The sequence below is a fragment of the Rhipicephalus microplus genome, chromosome 2 (assembly GCF_043290135.1).
Source record: "Rhipicephalus microplus isolate Deutch F79 chromosome 2, USDA_Rmic, whole genome shotgun sequence".
NCBI classification, from domain to species: domain Eukaryota; kingdom Metazoa; phylum Arthropoda; class Arachnida; order Ixodida; family Ixodidae; genus Rhipicephalus; species Rhipicephalus microplus.
This window is the reverse complement of record NC_134701.1, coordinates 246,123,233-246,143,408: the sequence shown is the minus strand read 5'-3', so window position 1 is coordinate 246,143,408 and position 20,176 is coordinate 246,123,233.

Sequence of the window (20,176 nt, the reverse complement as noted above, 5' to 3'; positions counted from 1 at the left end):
CTTCTGTGCGGATGTCATTTATATTTAGATGCCCCTTACTTGTAGACTTTATTTTTCACGGTTTTTCAGTGATTCGGGGAATGAGACAATCAGCAACCCCTATTGAGATGGGTTATTTGAATTCCGAAGGTACAAAATTGTTGTATCGACGGGATAAAACCCCTTGAGAGTGAAACTGAATTACTGTGTGGAGAGTCGAAGCGGACCACCTTGCTGGCTAAAGAACGTCTATTACCGGCACACTGATTTTTCTAATGTCCTTTTTATCAAGGCGTCGACTGACAACTTTTGGTCGAAGAAGCAGTCGTAGAGATCAAGGTATCCCACAGTTTACCTGGGTGTCTCGAAATCTCACAGTAGTAACTCGGACACTGACGCAGATGTCTAGCGTGGTTACCGTGATGGAACCTTAAAAAAAAGAGAGGGAAAGGTTCAACGTGTAATCTATGTAATTACTTTATTTACAAACAGTGAAATCCAGACGTGTACAAATACATAGGCATGACTTCTCGCTATATTTTGCTGACGTAAAAATTTTCCAATTATTTTATCTCTTACTCAACTGTCACCATACTCGATATACCTGATGCAGAAAAGTTCTCTGGTAAAAACGTCACATCCAAAGAAACTCTTCTCCTGCCATGGTGGTCTAGTAGTTATTGCTCCAATGCTGACCCGAGGTTCCCGGCATTTAGTGGCGGCCACAGCGGCCGCAATTGGATAAGCACAAACTGCTAGTGACCCTCGTGCTTATAGATTTAGTGCCTGCTAAAGAACGTAGGGTTGTCAACGTTTTTGGGGCCCTTGTTTACGGTGTCTCTCACTACCATATCGTCGTTGTGGGACGTAAACCACCTAAATTATTATAATAATAATAAAGTAACGCCAGTTTAAACGACTACTCATCATTTATATCCACAAACGTTCTGTTTTTTTTTTCGACAATTCTAGTTATAAAGCCGTTGATGATGGATATATAAAGCAAGTAAGGACCTGACGAAAGTGTCGAAAAATCTCTGATTTCAATGTTGCGCCAAATCAGACGAATGAAACAAACTTCTTTCTTTCATTGGGATATGTTGAAGACATGGTCCCTGGCACTTGCCTTTGATAGTTGGTGAAGATGCCAGGAATAGCTGCAAAAACGCCTGATGACCGTCATCTGGACGCACTCATATGTGAAGGGTGTAAACGGCGGAGACATAACGGCGTTGCCTTGGTCCCGTTTCTAAGTGGTATCTACTCATTACGCTGCTCTGTGAAGCAAATTCCGTACTTAGCCTGTCACATAATTGCGTGCTTTGGCTCTGACAGTATGTTAGTACAAAATTATAGGTTACTTGCTTCAGCTTACGGCAGCAGTAAGAGCGTTAAAAGTTTACGAAATCATAAACTTCGCGGCCTAATAAAAAAGGATTTGCTCTTCCAGCTCACTTCTCACATCACGGCAGCATCGGTGGTGCAATGGTTGCAGTGCTCGGCAGCTGAACTGAAAGACGTGGATTGGTTCAGTCGTTACTTTCACGTTTCCATGGGGGTAAAATGCTGGAGGCCGATGCACCACAACATCGGCTCCTAGCACTCGTATAGTCGTTGTGGAATATGAAATTGTTATCATTACTGCTGACACGAAAGAAGCTATATATATAGCAGTATATATGTATTTACAACGGTGAGCGATATGAAAGAGAACACGAGTGTCTGGCGATAGCCTCAAACTCTGCGCATGGAGATTTCCGCTTGTCGCTGTCACACACACACAAAAAAAGAGGTAAGGGTCCCGAGGTACCGCTGTATGTTATTGCCTATAAGAAAACCACTCCAGGTGATTGTTTATCACGGGCTACTTTCGATTGTAATGCCGATATCGCAAGCGCAGTGCACTTCTTAGAGCTCTGTGTTTGATGCTGCCTTTCGATTGGCATTCGTGTGTTCGTGTAAGGCATCAAGTTGAGGCACAGCTAAATATGACTTCAAAGAGCGGCATGGAACTTTGTGGCGTGTTGATGCTATTATAGGCGCCACAACATCAGGCTTCCCCCCCCCCCCCAAAAAAAAAAATCATCGGTGTCGTCGGGGTCTGCGGCTATTACACACGTGCTCGCGTGTTACCTGTCACATTTGCTACGATAGTACACATTGCCGTGTGAGTTTAGTTTGATGTATGCTTGTTTCCCCCGAAAGTGCTGTTGTTAACAACGCTCGGCACAGACTGCCCCACAGTGCTTGACAAAGCTTCGCGATTATCAAATCCCGGCTGCGGCGGCTGCATTTCCGATGGAGGCGGAAATGGCGTAGGCCCGTGTGCTCAGGTTTGGGTGCACGTTAAAGAATCCCAGGTGGTCGAAATTTTTGAAGCCCTCCACTACGGCGTCTCTCATAATCATATGGTGGTTTTGGGACGTTAAACCCCACATATCAATCAATGAAGCTTCGCGATTGTTGTGGATCACTCTGTCAAGATTGCATGCAGGATGCGAATAATCAAGCTTCCGCGAACACCAGATGTAACACTGGAAGGCTCCGTGGGTATATATAAAAGACGGCGCGTTTCGCCGATGATCAGATAACCCACGGCTGACGTTGTGTTCGCCACTATCAGTGTGTTGAGTAAATTGTTTGTACCTTGCCCTAACACTCTCCCAAGCACAGGTTCGCCCACGTCAATAGTGTAATCTTCAACAAGCCTACTCCTGTCTTCGTCCACTGCAAGACCTCGGAACAATAACTTTTTTGCGCATAGTTTCATCCGCGTTTCTTCCTTGTTTGTGTGACTCATCTAGAGCGGCAAAATGAGATAACACAGCACAGGACACAAGAGAACTTATGGCCCTGCTATAAATTATGCATTGCTTAACAGCGGAGCTGTTTAAGCTGAGAGAAGCCTCGTTAATTGCGAACAAGAATTATCATCAACACGAACCGAAACAAACTTTTCGTCCTGTTTTTATTCTTCTGCTTCGCTCCCTGAACACACGTGCCGATTTGTCCACGCATTCAATAACCCTGATGGGCGAGAACAAGAGCAAAACACAGAAAGGGAAAGAAATAGAAAAACAAAGCACAGCTTGCACTGCGATGCCTAAGCTTTGACCACAGCAGACACGGTGGACACTGAGCTGATCTTGGCTTGGCAACGCTTTTTTTTACCCGCTCACCTTTATTTTTCCGATCACTTGCTGTACTAAAATCTAAATAGTTATACTTGCTTTCTTTCTATTTTATCTTGCTTCTGTCTGGTTTTTTTTTTCTCTCTTTCGGTCTATTTCTTTCTCGGTATTTCATTTTTTCTTATTCTTTCCCTTCTTCCTTTCTGTTTTTTCTATTGCAGCGTGCCACATAAATTGGGCAAGCCCCGTGACTTGCTTCCAGTCCACCCCTTGCTATTCGCGATGTTCATAGACGCGTAGCAGAATTCAAGAGCGTCCTCTCAAGGATGATCAGTAGGCAGACGCTGCCAACGCTTCCTTGTTCGGCGGCTCTAACTTCAGTGTTAACGCGTCAGCAAGAACTGAACACAAACCACTTTGCATGTTGCGTGCATCAGTGAATATACCGCACCGTCCGTGACACAATAAGTCTGATTCGTTCTTGCGAGACGCAAAGGTTTTTGTGAAAATACGTGGCAACTCGCGCTTTTGATTATAGCCCGCAGAGTACACATATCAGCTTCGCGAGACTTTCTGCAGCCACTTTAGATAGTTAAATGTTATTGTCTAACCTTTGCAGTTGAAACTTACCTTTGTTTTACGTGCGTATAGCATTAGTCAGTGCTTTTGTAGTGCATGAATCTCATAACATTCATTGTACGTGGAAAGTAGCGCAGGCTCATGATTTGCGCATCCAAACCTTGGCCTACGCTGCGCCGCTTGTTTTTTACGGTATTTGATAGATGGCAGCACACAGCAAGCGATTCTTTTTTTGCCGCATTTCGGAGCGAAATGATCTCCACACCCCCAGATACACGTAGTGAGTGACGCCGTGTGGGTGTTGTGCGTGATGAATGATGCGTTGTTGGTGCTATCGAAGTCGTTCGGCGGCAAGAATTATTCAGATTACTTTCAGCAGTTATGTTCAAAGAAACCGTCTTGACATCGAGGATTTCGCACAGGACGTAGATGTCTGTCAACTCGCTGAGAGTGACAGCGACGATGAACGATAAGCTGCTAGCTCAAGAGCAGCCCGTCGCACTTCCCGTTCCGTCGTGCGGTAATGTTTTTTTTTTTCATGCTCGTAAGTCTCTTTGATTGTATTTATTGTATAAAACCCTTCAGTAAGTTCAAAATAAAAAAAAAACAGATCGTTTTCCTTGTGAATTGCATGTAACTCAATTAAAGTGAATAATACAAAACGCCACATGTCACCAATGCGCTTGACCTCGACCAGCGAGGTGAAAAGGTTAGAGCAATAAAATATGCAGTTACGACTACAGTCCACGCTAACTTCTCCTGCACTTCACCGGTGCCGTCCGATCAACGTTGTTATTCGACAAGTTTTCACAATTTTGACGTTGCGAAAAGCGTACGCGTGTATTTGTTTCGATATCCTTGCTTCGATCCCGCTGATGGAACCTGTATTATCTGAGTGCACTCAATTGCGCACTGTTGGAGTCTGATCATGGCTGTGACACAAGCGCTTCCTAATGGGAAGTAAAATGCTTGTGTTCCGTTGAAAAGCACCTGCTTGATGCATACAGTGCAAATAATGACGACGGTGTAATATTTTTGCAAATCATCGCTACATTAAACATTCGGTCCTGTGCAGCCGCGATGGCGCGCTACTCGCTAGTCGCCTACTACTGTGGCGAATTCGCCCGGCAGGCTCAGCCCAAATTACCTCGGAGTAGTGCCTTCCAGTTCATACGTGAATTCTACTTTGTTCATTTTTCTGTAGCATGCACATGATTACGCAAAGCATCGTTGATACACGGACGATCAGCTGACATCACCACCCCTCGCACGCCGGCAAGAAACGAGGTATCGAACATTCAGCAGTTCTATTGGTTGAGAAAGTACTTTGGTTCGATATATATTCATTTGACAATCAAGAGTTCATCCGGTGAAAGCGGCACGGGGAGTAAGTCCGTGTGTCCAAACTTTTCCTGTGCGAGTTCACGGGTTGATCATCTCTCCGCAGCCATCTTGGATTGCATGGTGCTCTACCTATAAGCCGTGGGCATTGAGAATAGTTTAATACATGCTACCATGCTTTCTCTCACGATTTTGTCCTCTATCTTTCTGTATTTTCCTCCTTTTCTCGATTTTCGTTTCTCATTTCTCTTTCTCTTTCATCGCATGCCTGTATTTTATAATAATGAAAACTTTACATCTAGGACACACGGCCAAAATCAAGCGTAACCGCGCTGCAGTGAATGAAACAGAAAGAAACAGGAAAAAAAATAAAAATACTCGTGGTGAAAAAAATTTCTTTGCGAGGTGGTATTCGAAAGCGCGTATCCACGATTCAGAGGGGGCGTCGTAACTACTCGGCTATCCAGACATGCTAGGAGAACCAGCACAATCGGAAACGATGTGAATGTGTTGCTAGGGGTGATAGAACGAGAAAAAGACAGAGTAAAAGAGAAAGAAAGAGAGAAAAGATTAGAAACAGAGAAGGGTGAAGCAACAAATAGATTGAGACAGAATGAAAGATTGATGGCGAGAGGGACGGAAGTAATTGACACAGTTAAAGAACGAGATAAAAAGAAAGTAGAAGAGAAAGAGACAGAATAGATAGCGTAGACATGTAAAGCACTGTACAGTAGAGTACAGTACAGTACAGTAAAGCCTAATATTGCGAGGGCGTGGGAAGGGAGGGTGAGAACGGTGGAAAGGAGTAGGGTAAGTGAAAGCGTAGCTAAGCCTATTATACCTTAATTAGAGGATGGATAAGGGAAGGGAACGTGTGGAAGAGGAGGATGGAAAGGAGAGAGGGAAGATCACAGCTTACTCGTGTGCAGTACAGTGCAGCAAGGGGTGAGAAAGGGTTCTGAGGACTAAAGAGAGAAAAAATGAAGGGGTGAGGCCACCAGTCCCACCGTTTCTTTAGCCTTCGCGCAGCTGCCGCACTATTTTTCTTCTGCGCTCGCCATAACCGGCATGTGTCAGGCTTAAATTTGCTTATACTGTAGAAATTCAGAAAACAGCTAAGAAAAGTTGAACTGACCGTAGAACACTCCCAAATTTCGAACATGCTAAGCTTTAGATGTCACGCACGTTTATGCTTTATTGTATTTATTTTCTGTTTTTAGGCTTCTGAAATAGTGTTTCAAAACTACACATAACGGCGTCTGTATGTATCTCACTCATGAATAATATTTTTGCCGTCTTTTTTTTTGTTTTTGAATAGCGTAGTCGGAACCTCCAACCATCAATTTCTTGCAATATTGTGTACACTTGTTTTTTTCCCTTTTTTCTTGTGACTGATTTTATCACAAAACAGGCACAAGTATTGCAGTATGAAAGCAAAAGAGACAAATAAATCGTGTGAATAAATAAACCCGGCAAGTGATTTGAAGGCAAAAAAAGTAAGGCAGAACGAAAGGAATAGCCTGATTGCTTCAACTCTTGAGGTTTGATGCAGTATCTAAAGTTTCTCCGTCCATCTCCGCGATTCGAAATTGTCCATAATTCGTTTTGCTTTTCCCCGTCATTTACAGCGGTTGCGTTGCAGTAATATCCCAAGTCGAACTCTACGTAATATTTGGCGATCGTGTTCTAGGCAAACTTCGTGTCGGTTCGATAAATAAATTAAAGTTCTCGCTGAGGACTCGGGCAAAAGTTGTTCGGGTTCTTTTCGGCGCTCGTGACGGCTGGAAACCGCAGCGAAGTGAGGCATGCGGGCTTTAGGAGAAAACAACTACAAGCTATCAGTCTCGGTTGTGCCGGTTGGAGTTCGCTTCTACATTAAGCTTTGCTTTGTGCACCCGTGCGTTTGAGCGGCGGGGCTTCTGAGGAATTCATAGCCCTTGGTTGCGGGGGGCGTGGCATCTATTTTCATGTTTACGGCGGACTGAGATACGAAGTTTTCCTGACGAGGCAGCTAGGCTCCAAGCGTGAGTGTGGTTAAACGCGCTCTCACTCACAGGTTTGGCGGGCGAGCCGAAGAAACGTGCCCTGGCGGTTTCCGATGAGCAAGAAACACCCGCGCTGAAATACCGTATTCACCAGTGTATGACGTTCACTTGTGTCCTCGTTTTTTGGGTGCTGAGCGCTGTGTAGTTTCCGCGGAAGAAGCGTTAGCGCTTCAAAAGTGTGAAACAATGATTTCACGCTGTGCCGCAAGAAAACGTTGCTTGAAACTTGTCATTTCTTCAGCAACTCAACGTTTGGCATATGCTCGAGTCGTTGTAAAATAGCGCCTGGTTGACGTGCGAAAGAGAAGCACTGTTCGTGTTTTTAAGGGCCGCACATCTGAAGGAAAGGATGGGAATAACTATTTTGCATGTGTGTTTTTCTGAAGATATTATCTGCGTGTATTTTTGCGGGATACTTGCATAGATAATCGTGAGCGCTTGACTCTTGCAGCAGCTATCCCGTCGATGAAAAAGGCTATCGGCGAGGTAGTATATTAACATATCTATCTATCTATCTATCTATCTATCTATCTATCTATCTATCTATCTATCTATCTATCTATCTATCTATCTATCTATCTATCTATCTATCTATCTATCTATCTATCTATCTATCTATCTATCTATCTATCTATCTATCAATCAATCTATCTATCTATCCATCTATCCATTCATCTATCTATCTATCTATCTATCTATCTATCTATCTATTTATCTATCTATCCATCTATCCATCTATCTATCTATTTATCTATCTATCTATTTATTTATCTATCTATCCATCTATCCATTCATCTATCTATCTATCTATCTATCTATCTATCTATCTATCTATTTATCTATCTATCCATCTATCCATTCATCTATCTATCTATCTATCTATCCATCTATTTATCTATCCATTCATCTATCTATCTATCTATCTATCTATCTATCTATTTATCTATCTATCCATCTATCCATTCATCTATCTATCTATCTATCTATCTATCTATTTATCTATCTATCCATCTATCCATCTATCTATCTATCTATCTATCTATCTATCTATCTATCTATCCATCTATTTATCTATCTATTCATCTATCCATTCATCTATCTATCTATCTATCTATTTATCTATCTATCCATCTATCCATTCATCTATCTGTATATCTATCTATCTATTTATCTATCTATCAATCTATCCATTCATCTATCTATCTATCTATCTATCTATCTATTTATCTATCTATCCATCTATTCATTCATCTATCTGTCTATCTAATATCTATCTATCTATCTCTGGTGGACGATAAATCTCGGCAAAGAGAGGTGTCCGACTAAAGCTGTACTGTTGGAACATTGCTTAACTTAAATAGACGTGAGATGACCCCGGGAGAAAGGCATTGAAGGACACATAGAGTAAAATGGCAGATTTCTGTAAACATACGTATTGTTTTTATTAAGGCATACGGGCGATAACAAGATTCCAATAAGAGCCGTATTCCGCCAAATAAAACAACCCGGAGCCTTCTGATACGTATTACTCCATATTTATGCTGATAGATTTCTTAGACCGTGCTTAGAATGCTTGATAATATGTCCAAATTATTGCTGAGATACGTACCCGTTTGACGTAATGAGTTCTTAGGACAAAACGTGCGACAAATCACGTGAGCTGGTTAAAAGCGCCCGTGGAAGCTCCGTCTTACGGTGAGAGTACCTAATGAGTAATGAGGATGAGGTATTAGATCATCCAGTGGGAAGTGCATGTGACTTTCCCTCACTTTAGTGTAAATTAGATTGTATGTGAAATGCCTCGAATTACAACACTAACCACATGTCTGCCACGCTGGCGTCGCGTTTACAGTGCTCGACTGCTGACCCTCAGGTCGCGGGTTCGATCCCGTCAGCGGTGGTCTCACTTCGATGGAGGCCAAATGGTACTGGATGCCCCTATACTGTGCGATGCCACCGCAGGTCAAAGAACACCAAATATTCTAAGTTTCCGCAACCGTCTCCTACGGCGTCTTTCATGATCATATCGTAGTTTGGGGATGGAAAAAAATATTGTTATTATGACAACACTAACCACGTGACATTGATTGTGTTATTTTGCGCGTTTCTGAAGCTCCTTCTTTGATGCAGTAATGGTTTTTCTGGCGCATGCGTAGTGCGAGATGCAAGGTTGACTGTTTCGCTAGAGCTGCTACTGAAGTAGAATAAAAAAAAAAAAAGGAAGGTACAATTTAATAATATTCAGATTGAGATTATATATAGAAGTAAGCGTGGTAGTTTCTATGCATATAGTCATAAACGAACTGCGAAAAGTCACATGACAGCAAAACATACATAGCAAGCGAAGATGTGACGCTTCATTAACAGCGTACATGTCTCCTGTGGAGAGAACTATACGTAGGAAAATAAACATATTCAAACGAAACCAAGAAGCTGTCGCAAACATTATCCTCTAGCGTCACTATGTCAAAAATAAATTCAAATATGATCCGGGATGATGACAAATACGGACCTCAAATACCGTGATTTGATGTGGATCGTACGCTGAATACCATCGTCTGTGACCATGGGTTGGATTCACAAAGTTCGCGAGTGCCCTTTTTCGTTATGTCTGTGCCGCCGCTAAATATATTCTCACCGCCAGCACAAGCAACAGTCTGCTCCTACAGCGATATTAGCGCGAAAGGTTCATGCCGGTACAGAAAGCCAGAACGTCCTCTTTTATTAAGGCCCTGACACAACTGGGCGCACATAAACGGGTGCATTTCCGATGATCGTTCGGAATATAACTACAACCTGCTCTTCTGTTCTATTGTTTTCATCTTTGTGTTTCAATTGTAACTTTGCGGAGAGTGGGTGCTTTCCCTACTCTTCTACTTCTAATCTGCTCGAGAAACCTTTGACTCAAAGATTAGTGAAAGGTCAGGTGTTTTCGCGAATTATCTTGCACCTTTACGACTTGCACAATCTTTTTCTTGACTGAAATCGAAGATGATGTAAAGAGTAAACCTGGCCAACTTGACGGTACTACGTGGCAGCAACGAAGATTACAGTGAAGAGCTAGCGCCACTCGCGCGCAAAGCTGATTGTCACTCGGGAGATTTAGGCAGCTGGCAAATTATTTTACAGAAATTCTCGATGAGCTTAACTTTGGAGCAATATGTGAATGAACACCCGAGAATGTACACGCTGACCTTTGGCGTTTTTTGAAGACGATAGTAGAAAAGTTCGCGAGCAATCTCTCGCTGCTCTGGCTCCTCTATTGCTTGCACTTTGAACTTTCTGTGAATGAGATCCTATTACGAATGGCAACGTATTCTTCAGCGCAAACCGTCGAGACTGAAAGAAATACGTTCCCGAAAGAGATTAAAACACCTAAATACCTCGCTTGTGTGTGCACAATTGTTTAAATACCGATGAGAGGCTAGCTCCCTCTTTAATTGAGTTCTGGAAAAGTGGAACGCAGCTGCGCTTGTCTTATAGGCACATCTTGTTGCTAAGGCTGACCTGTGATTCACAATCATTTCGTTTAGCGTTCTCCATCATTCACGACTCTCGAAAGCCGCTTGGGGCATGTGATGTACAATTACTTTGCAAAGATCTCAAGTCACAGTTTCTGCGTCGAGGCAAGGTTGAATTTGACTGCGAGTTTGACTGATATAAAAATGCCTATTCTTGCGGAGCTTTTCTTTGCAACTTCAAAGCTCTGAATAAACATTTTTCACGAGAGAGCTCGAAGAACGGCTGCAAATTGTTTTTGGACAATCAGCGTTTCGCGATGGTTTCATTGTCATCACCACTTTCATCCTCATTATCAAAACTAATTCCTTACTCTCCTCTTCACCGCTTCCCATTTCTTAATGCTGAGTAGCTGGTCAGGAATTTGACTCTGGCCAACCTCCTAGCTTTTCTTTCAAGATAAACCTCTTTCTTTCAAGCAGGAGATCTTGCGAAATCTCGCTCGTGTCTCGTCAAGTCTCGCTCAATCCGCGCAATGCCTCCCCAAATCAACGGGTGCGGTTTAAAAATTAAAATACCTGCTATATGTAGCATGTGAATTCTATGCATATGCGTACAATAAACAATTTAAACGACCTCCATGTGTGTGCCAACTGTTGAATCTACTTTCTACATGACTAATTCATAAAATTAGCCGCTATATTCTGGTATTGTAAAGAAATTTATGAAGGCCTAGTGATTATTTCGCCATGACCTAGTCAATTAAAAGGTTGCGGTTTTCAGCGAAGACAATAGAAGTGGAGGAATCATTATATTCATACAGATAACAAAAGTCGGCAGTGAAATAATATTTTGGGGCAAAACAAGCCCTAGAGGCCGCCGGCCGTAAATCCCACCCACTACCGGTGACCAGCATTTTTCCATAGCGCATGTGACGTCAAGTGCTAGAAGTAGCGGAGCCGTCATTCTCTACCGAAGTTTCAGCCGCCGCAAATCGTTCAATTTAAGAAAGCTTAATTTTCTCGATTTCATGCGCGGAGGAACATGGAGCATTATAGTTCGCCGACGCTCGTTCAGTTTTATCTCCTTGTTCTTTGTAGCGCCTCGACTATCGAATGCGCCAGTGTTGCTTGACCGACAAACCACTCAAGTCTTTAAAAATTTATTTAAATAATAATTCAGTGCTCGACGAAATGGGCTGAAATTTTGTCAGCTTATTTTTGAATGCACAGTGATTAACCCACATAACATGACCGAAAATCGGGTGTCAGGGGGCCCTAATGCCGGCAGACGCAGCGGTAAATTATTTAGTCATAGTGTAGAGCCGAGAACAAACTCTGGAGAACAATGAGGTTTATCAGACGCTTTTCAAACCTGCAATAACATTGTTTGCAAGGCTAGCAAATGACGACACGCACAGAATTATTATTATTATTATTATTATTATTATTATTATTATTATTATTATTATTATTATTATTATTATTATTATTATTATTATTATTATTATTATTATTATCTCCAGTAGGTGTAGTAGCAGTGTTAGTAGCAGTAGCAGTATAGCATTTGGAGGAGCGGGTGGGGACAAAACACACGAAAATAATAGATGGTGCGCTTTCATTACACCTAGCACGAAAACGTAAGCTCTACGGGTCCACTGCCCCGCCGTGGTGGTCTAGTGGCTAAGGTACTCGGCTGCTGACCCGCAGGTCGCGGGTTCAAATCCCGGCTGCGGCGGCTGCATTTCCGATGGAGGCGGAAATGTTGTAGGCCCGTGTGCTCAGATTTGGGTGCACGTTAAAGAACCCCAGGTGGTCAAAATTTCCGGAGTCCTCCACTACGGTGTCTCTCATAATCATGTGGTGGTTTTGGGACGTTAAACCCCACATATCAATCAATCAATCTACGGATCCACTCACACCCCCGACTGCCCTCTTTCTTTTTATTTTCTCGTATAAGATGGCGCACAGTCGGGCATCGCGTGGGACACGAATAAGCGCAGGTTGTGTACGGGAGAATGCGGTATCGAGGGCGTTGCTCGGGCACGTACGCGGCAGGCATCGTCCCGGCACTCGGACCAGGTGCAGTTGCGCCTCAGTTTGGTGGGCGAGCATTAAGCCGCTCGCAACTATATACGATTCCGGCGTGCCGCCCCGCTACTCTTGTATTACGACCGCCTTTAATGGCGCCGATCTTTCATTTCACTCACTTTTTTTTTTTACTTTGCATTCTGAGACCCGTGGTTCTTCCCATAAATTATTATCGCGCATCGATTTTTTTCTTTTATTTTACTTCTTTAAAGGTAGTTAGTGCTTCTGCACGTATTTATAGGGTAAGGATTGCACGATGCTCTCCATTAGGTCTAACGTTTCCTTCTGTGCATACCGCACGCCGAAGCCAGCGTGACTCCTAATTGCGTGTGCATCCCCTAAAATATTTCACGGCGCCCTTAACGGCGGCAAGAAAGCATCGCGATACACTATATCTTCCGTGAGGCTTGCTTGTGGATGAATAAACATTGGGAAAGCTGTATACTGCATTATAGCTTAACGAATATGCCGGTGGTATAGTTGAGACTTCTACAGTTGGTGATAACATGGTGGACCATACTTACAGGAAGTTTTTTCTGAGCTTCTTCTTGACGTGGCAGAAGTGTGGCCAATAACTACTTGAACCATTCTATCAATGATATGTCAGACAAATGCGAGAGTCCACACACCTGGTTAAGAAATACCTTTGGCCCTCCTGGGAAGGCCATCGGTGTTCGTTTAACTATGAAGGGCTTTTGTGCAGGTCATTATACTCATTACGTCGTGGCCTATGGTTCACAAGGAAACATGGATAGCATTTTTTTCTTTCTTCTTATCTTTCTTTTCGTTTTTCTTGTTTTATTGTTTGCATTATGATGGCGAATGAACTGTAATACGCACATTTTATTGACAGTCCATATTTACAGAGGAACGCCAGCGTAACTCACCTTGAGTCATGATTAATAACTGCTTCGCTAAACTCACCCACTCACTTACCCACTCACTCACGCCCTCAGGCATTAGCATCCAAAAGCCACTATATAAAAAAGCAACGTAACAAAAACTTAAGTCATTGATCTAGTGGTATGCATTTCCAACCACATCAGAGTGTCTCATTTAATTCAAGTTTATGTTTGCAATCTTTTGTGTCGATGGTGGAATGTTTCAACAAAAGTCCTGTTTTTTTAGCTTTATCCACACGGCTTTAATGGTGTATGCAAAAGGCACTATTTTTCGTTCTCGTAATTTCTGCAAGAGATGTGCTATGCCCAGTTTTCTGAAATGCACATTTTGTTCATAAACAAAGAGCTTGTGCTCATGTACTTCCAGCCAGAAAACAGTAGCACTGCTTCGCGTGGTGTTTATTTTCACACCTGTTGCTATCGAAAGCGTCACAAAAACACGTCTGCTTCGTGTGAGAAGGACTAAAAAGTGTCGTAAGGTAAAATTTATTAGAATAATATTAGGGTACTGACTTATTCCGTTCATTTGATCGGAATAACACACACACACGCACACACACGCGCGCGCGCGCGCACGCACACACGCACACGCACACGCACATACGCACACGCACACACACACACACACGCGCACATGTACACACACGCGCGCACATGCACACGCACACACAGCACGAGTGTTCTTATTTTGTGTGTGGTCTTTATGATCAATAAAATATTTAAATTTACTTGGAACAAGACAAAGAAAACTGCACCACAGGCGCATACTAACAACGGAATTAATAAATTTTTATTCTATCTATGAACGTTTGTCCAACAAATACTTAGTTGTTAGTATTCGCTTGTCCTGAAGCTTTCGCCCCGCCGCGGTCCTCTAGTGGCTAAGGTACTCGGCTGCTGACCCGCAGGTCGCGGGTTCGAATCCCGGCTGCGGCGGCTGCATTTGCGATGGAGGCGGAAATGTTGTAGGCCCGTGTGCTCAGATTTGAGTGCACGTTAAAGAACCCCAGGTGGTCGAAATTTCCGGAGCCCTCCACTACGGCGTCTCTCATAATCATAAGGTGGTTTTGGGACGTTAAACCCCACATATCAATCAATCAATCAATCAATCAATCTATCTATCTATCTATCCTGGAGCTTTCTTCGTCATGTCTCTCGCTTTTTTTCGTTTTTTAGCTATATTATTCAACATGAACTACCAACTCGCCAACAGTCTATTTTGCGGCCTCTATGTAGATGAAAAAGTGCGCGCACGCGTGCGCACTTCCTCTGTGACGCAAACGGTTCGTGCAGCAATTTTTTCATCAATTTCAATGTTCAAAAGCTATATCGCCTCGTTTTCATTTATAGTTACAATGAACCAGCATTTTACTGCCCTACACGAGCACGGTGCATGTATGCAATGAAGCTGGTACCCACGCCGCTACGCAGTTATTGAATCGAGTGCGTTACGTAAAGTGGCATTTCTATTCTCCCAGCGGCATATTGAGAGATACGGGGAAGCGCGATAGAATCAAAATCTCCTTTATCCTATCCACGTGTTCGCTCGTCTTTGACCTCACGAGAAAACCATTGTGATATGCATTCACCCTAAAAGGTCAACGCAAGGACATTTTCGTCCGAGCCGCATATTACACTTGTCTTGACAAACTGAAGAGATTTGTCCTTTTCTCTTACGCCTACGTATCAATGTGTGCGCGCCTTCTGAACTCTTTGATATCAAGCTCGTCACGGTCTCTGCAGGGTGTTCAATAGTCAGACCGAGGCGATTAGACGTAGTGTGTATAACCAATTGATTTTCTTTGTGATTAGAATTGTTATTTATTGGTGCCTTGATTGCTTTAATCCATTTTCGGAGCCGGTTTTTTTAACTGAAAATTATCTAAAATATATTTGGCTCCATTTGTGACACGTAATTAGGTATAACGCATTACAGAGACAAAACGTGCCAGGTGGTATACGACAACAAATAATATTTCTTCAGAAACCGACAATGAAGGGTTATCTGAGGAAATGACAATAGCCAAAATAAAATTACTTTTCAAGAAGGGCTCGCAACGCTGTCGAAAATAACAGCTTATGTGTTCAACTCCTATTTCAGCTCGCAGTTGCTGTGTAAATTTTCGCAACGTCGGATTTCTTTTGAAGTCGGGCAGGAATTTATGTGCTATTACTTCTCTAAGGATTTAGCGATACCGGACACCTGACTAAATTTTCAGTACAACTCACCAACTTTACTGATAGTGATGTAGCTCAAGCCACATTTGTTTAAGAAAAAAGTATAAGGAACTCTCAAAATATATCTTGTCAGCAAGATATGTATTTTGCAAAAGTGGTGGACGACGTCCTCGTATGTAAGCTCAATGGATGAGGCACATTTTTTATTTGCGTCTCAATAATGTATGTCCATGGATTCACAACATAGAAGTAAAGCTCTGTAGATATTTATGAAAATGATCACACATGCGAACAACAAGTAAAACGATTTGTTTACCAGATTTGTGGCACATATGTACTAGCCCCATCAATCTGATCGAGGCCTGTCCACCGGCCGCAAAGTTAGTAAACGAATTTCTTCGTTTGTTAATCGCAAGTATGCTAATTTTCAAACATTGTATCACGCTCAACAGCCCACAGCTTCTTATACATATAAACACGTGCGTGTTCTCGAGTGAGCCGAGGTACAACTTTAGTTTCCAATTTCGCCCTTTTAAATATTGCATGCTAATGCAGAAACGAGCCTAGCTTATTGATGCACCAGACGTTTTCTAAAACTGGATTCACGACTTCATTCTGATATGCACTTGCGAGCCACAGACGAGCGGCGTACGCCTTTCAAGTGCGACGGTATAGTGCGTCCAACAGCTCATTTCTTGCTTTACGCTTTTCATAATCATTTTGCTGATTCTTCCAGCCCTTCGATACTCGCTGCGCCAGCTCCCAAATTCGCGGTAGAACGAATTATTTCGCTCATTAGTGTCGCTATGTTTCGGATCGTCTCTTTTTTTATTTGTTACCGTTCTTTGTCTTCTGCCGCTTACTTAGTTTTGCAGCTGACTTAATTCTCGAAACGACGAAGTGCGCGCGCTTTTGAAAGTTTGATGGGACGCGCAGATTAAAGGGACGCACCGCGAGCGACCAATATGCACACTCCCTTGTTCGCCATACGCTAGTTTTCGTGCGAACAGCGAATGAAGAGACGCACGGACTGCAGTAATGACGGGCGAGATGAGAGCGGTGTGGGTGAAGATGGCGCGAGAAAGTGAATTTATAGAAAAGGAACGAAAAGAAAAAAAAACGCTAGACGGACAAAAAAAAAAAACAAAGGGGAGCACAGCAGAAGTTGTGACGTTGAATTGAGGGCGCAACGAGGATTTCTGTTCTGGCACTGTGCGTGGAGCGAATGATGAAATGTCATAATAGGGACCGCCATCACAGTGGCGTTCCCCAAAAAACAAAAAAAAAAGGTGGTTGACGAAGGGCATTCTTCTCGCTTCGTTAGAGGAGCCTTCCCAAATAATACTAAGGCAACCGCCCGCGGTCCTGACCTCGGAGCGAACAAGGGTCGGCCCGGCTTGAAAACACAGAGCGAAAACCCTCCCCCCCCCCCCCCCTCCTCTCACTTCCATTTTACCGTGCCAGCATTGCGTGAGTAAGCCGTGAAGAAATAAATGGCGGTGACGTTATTACTTTTTGCGGGAATCAAGTTGTAGTTGGTAGGAGGTACGTCTTGGCCAAAAAAAAAAAACTGTTTTTGCTGCACTTTTTCTTTAGCCAGTGGGCTGGCACGAAACGCGAGGGCTAAGATGCGGCTACTGTACAGCAAAGAACAGGCTATAGGTGGCGGTCTCCATCCTTCCTCCGGTAGCACGATGCGGTGCGTCTGTCGGCTGCTTGCTCTCTCGGTTCATTTCGAACGATGTGACAAAGTAAGAAACGCAATTTCTCATCTGTGTCCTCGGCCTGCTCAGTGGTGGCACGGGGGTTTTTTGTTTATTTTTTATGGTGTTTCTACTTTGGTGACACACCACACTTTTGTTTCTCTCTCGCTCTGCTTGATGGCGACCGTGAGAGTTTTTTTTTTTCTTTTTGCTGTAATGGCCGCCCGCCGCGAATCGTGCCACATGGCGAGCCCGTGTCTTGCAGCCTTTGTTCGCCTTTGTGTTTAACGAGCGGACTCGCGCGCTCAGTTAAGTGACGGCGGAGGGCAAATATCTCATATTCTATATGGGCTACGTCGACCACTGGTCTCTTCCTTACACATTTACTGACGGCGTTCGGGGCCACAGTGAGGTCGTATGCTCTAATGCTTTATTTTTTCTTCGTTTTGTTTAGTTTTTGTCTTAGATTTCTGTCGATGTTTGTTCGCAGTTTTTTTTATTTACGCTACTTAGGAATACGGCCAGTGAAAAAAGAAACATCGGTCTTACGCTCTTTAGAAATACTTCTTTGACCATTAGGTGCGTTACTCTTGATAGTCGGGTGCCCTTTCTGTTTGGACGTTTTTCGCTAGGCTGCCAAGAACGCCGAAACTACGGCATCTATAGATGTCAAACCAGCAAGTGCTCTTTTTTGTATACTTTACACAATGACAATTATTATTGCTATGAAGTCGTTTCCTTTTTTCTTTATTTTCTTTATTTAACCTCAAGTGGCCGAAATTTCCGGAGCTCTGCCCCATGACGTCTCTCAATTTCATACCGTGGTTTTAGGCCGTTAAACGCCAGCAATTACTATTACTTATCGGTAGCTTGTAGCGTTTGGACCGATACCAGAACTTTCACGCAAGTGATCTAAGAATGAGTCAGCGGCTTTTAATGATGATAAGCCGGAGAGCTTAAGAGTGATTGGTGCACTAAATAAGAAATTTTCACCGTCGCGATAGAGCAAGAGGACATCATAATAAGTATCAGTTGCTACTCGACCATGTCGGTATTACTAGGAATCAATCAGCCGACGATGCGGCGAACTCGGCCCATGAATGAACCAGTGTAGTTGCGATCCCTCTATGACGGACTGATGCGACGAGACAGCATCATTTTTTGCTGGCTCGGAATCTTACACGTGCGTTTTGGTCGCCCGTAAGCTTCCGAAGGTGCCACGTAAGTGACCTTGATTATTCGCTCAAGCTACCGTTACCATCGCAAATTTTCCCGCTCTGATAGGATGCTCTTATGCCGCCTTTATATGGGTGCTGCATTCACAAAGGCGTATTTGTTTCGCATTGGTATGACGTACACATGTACAGTGTCAATTTTTATGAAAAGGAACGCGGCGACGCGTGGCCTGCACGCTCCGGCGGCTGCCGGCAGCGCATTCAAGCGGGAGCAAGAAGAACCACAGTCTCTTTTCGCGTCATCTCGCGGTGAGCAAAACAGCCATTTCTTGCTGATAGAACGGCAAGATTGCAACCCCTTTCCCTTCAAGGCGATTACCTGCTCTCACGTAATCACCTTAAAGGGGGAGGGAGTCCCAATCTTTGCCGCTGGTTCCATAACAGCAACGAATGGTTGTTTTCCTCGCCGCGAGATGACGCGAAAGGGACTGTGGTTGTTCTCGTTCCCGCTTGAACGCGCGGCCAGCAGCCACCGGACCGCGCAGGCCACGAGCTCCCGTTTTCCCTTTCGAAAAAATTGGCACTGTGCATGCAACTCCTGCGGTTCAGAGAGGACAACCGAACACCTCCTGTGCAATTGCGCTCGCTATGACGCCCAGTGACGCCCGCTTCGGATGGTCTTGAACCAACTGGAATCCAGACCATTTCCCGTACAGAACATTCTAGGACCTTAGGCATGTGCTTAAAGAGCGAAGAAAGCAACTACTGAAGTAGCTGAGTCATTATGGCGCAAAGGCAGCGCAAAAGAGGCGGGGACAAGAAAGGGAACACAACAAGCGCTTGCTCACAACCGAAAGCCTTATTGCTTGAAAAGAAAATATATATCGTCTATACTTGACGCTCGACTAAACCCGCACGTGCTCATCGTGAGCGAGGAAAAAGGCAATAACCAAAACAAGTGCACACCTCCTGCAGCACCCCCCCCTTCTCCCCTCCCCCCCCCCAAAAAAAAAAACAAAATCGACAGACTACCCCGTTTCCTTGAGTAGTGTCACTTCCTTTCCTGATAAGGCCAAAGTAGATGAACTCAAGAAATCTGAAATACCACCTGTAGACTGGATGTGCTCCCCCAAGTGTGCTCGCAATTTTGTGTGTCTCTTCCCACCTCTTCTGCCTCCCTTTTCACACATTTTATTCCTTCCCCCAGTGCAGAGGAACAAAACAGACGTGCATTTTGTTAAACTTCCCTGCATTTCCTAGCATCGCGCTCTCTCTCTTTTTCAGTATTTCAGCCTTTCAGATTTTCCGATGTTTCGCTTCGCGAACAATCTATTGAAAAGTGCTGTTCTCGTGAATCGAGGAGCTGGACACGTGTTCAAAAAAATCAGTTTATGTTAGGACTACTTGCCAGGTGCAATATTCGGTGATTCTATATAACGCTCTACATATCACTATCTATGGCTACTGTTCTACGGCAAAAATAATTCACGAATGATGCGCATTGTTAATCAGACCCCGGAATTGCCTCGACAATCCATATTTGTTCATTGTGATCTTGTGAGAAAATAGCTGAAGAAAGCAGTTATATACCTTG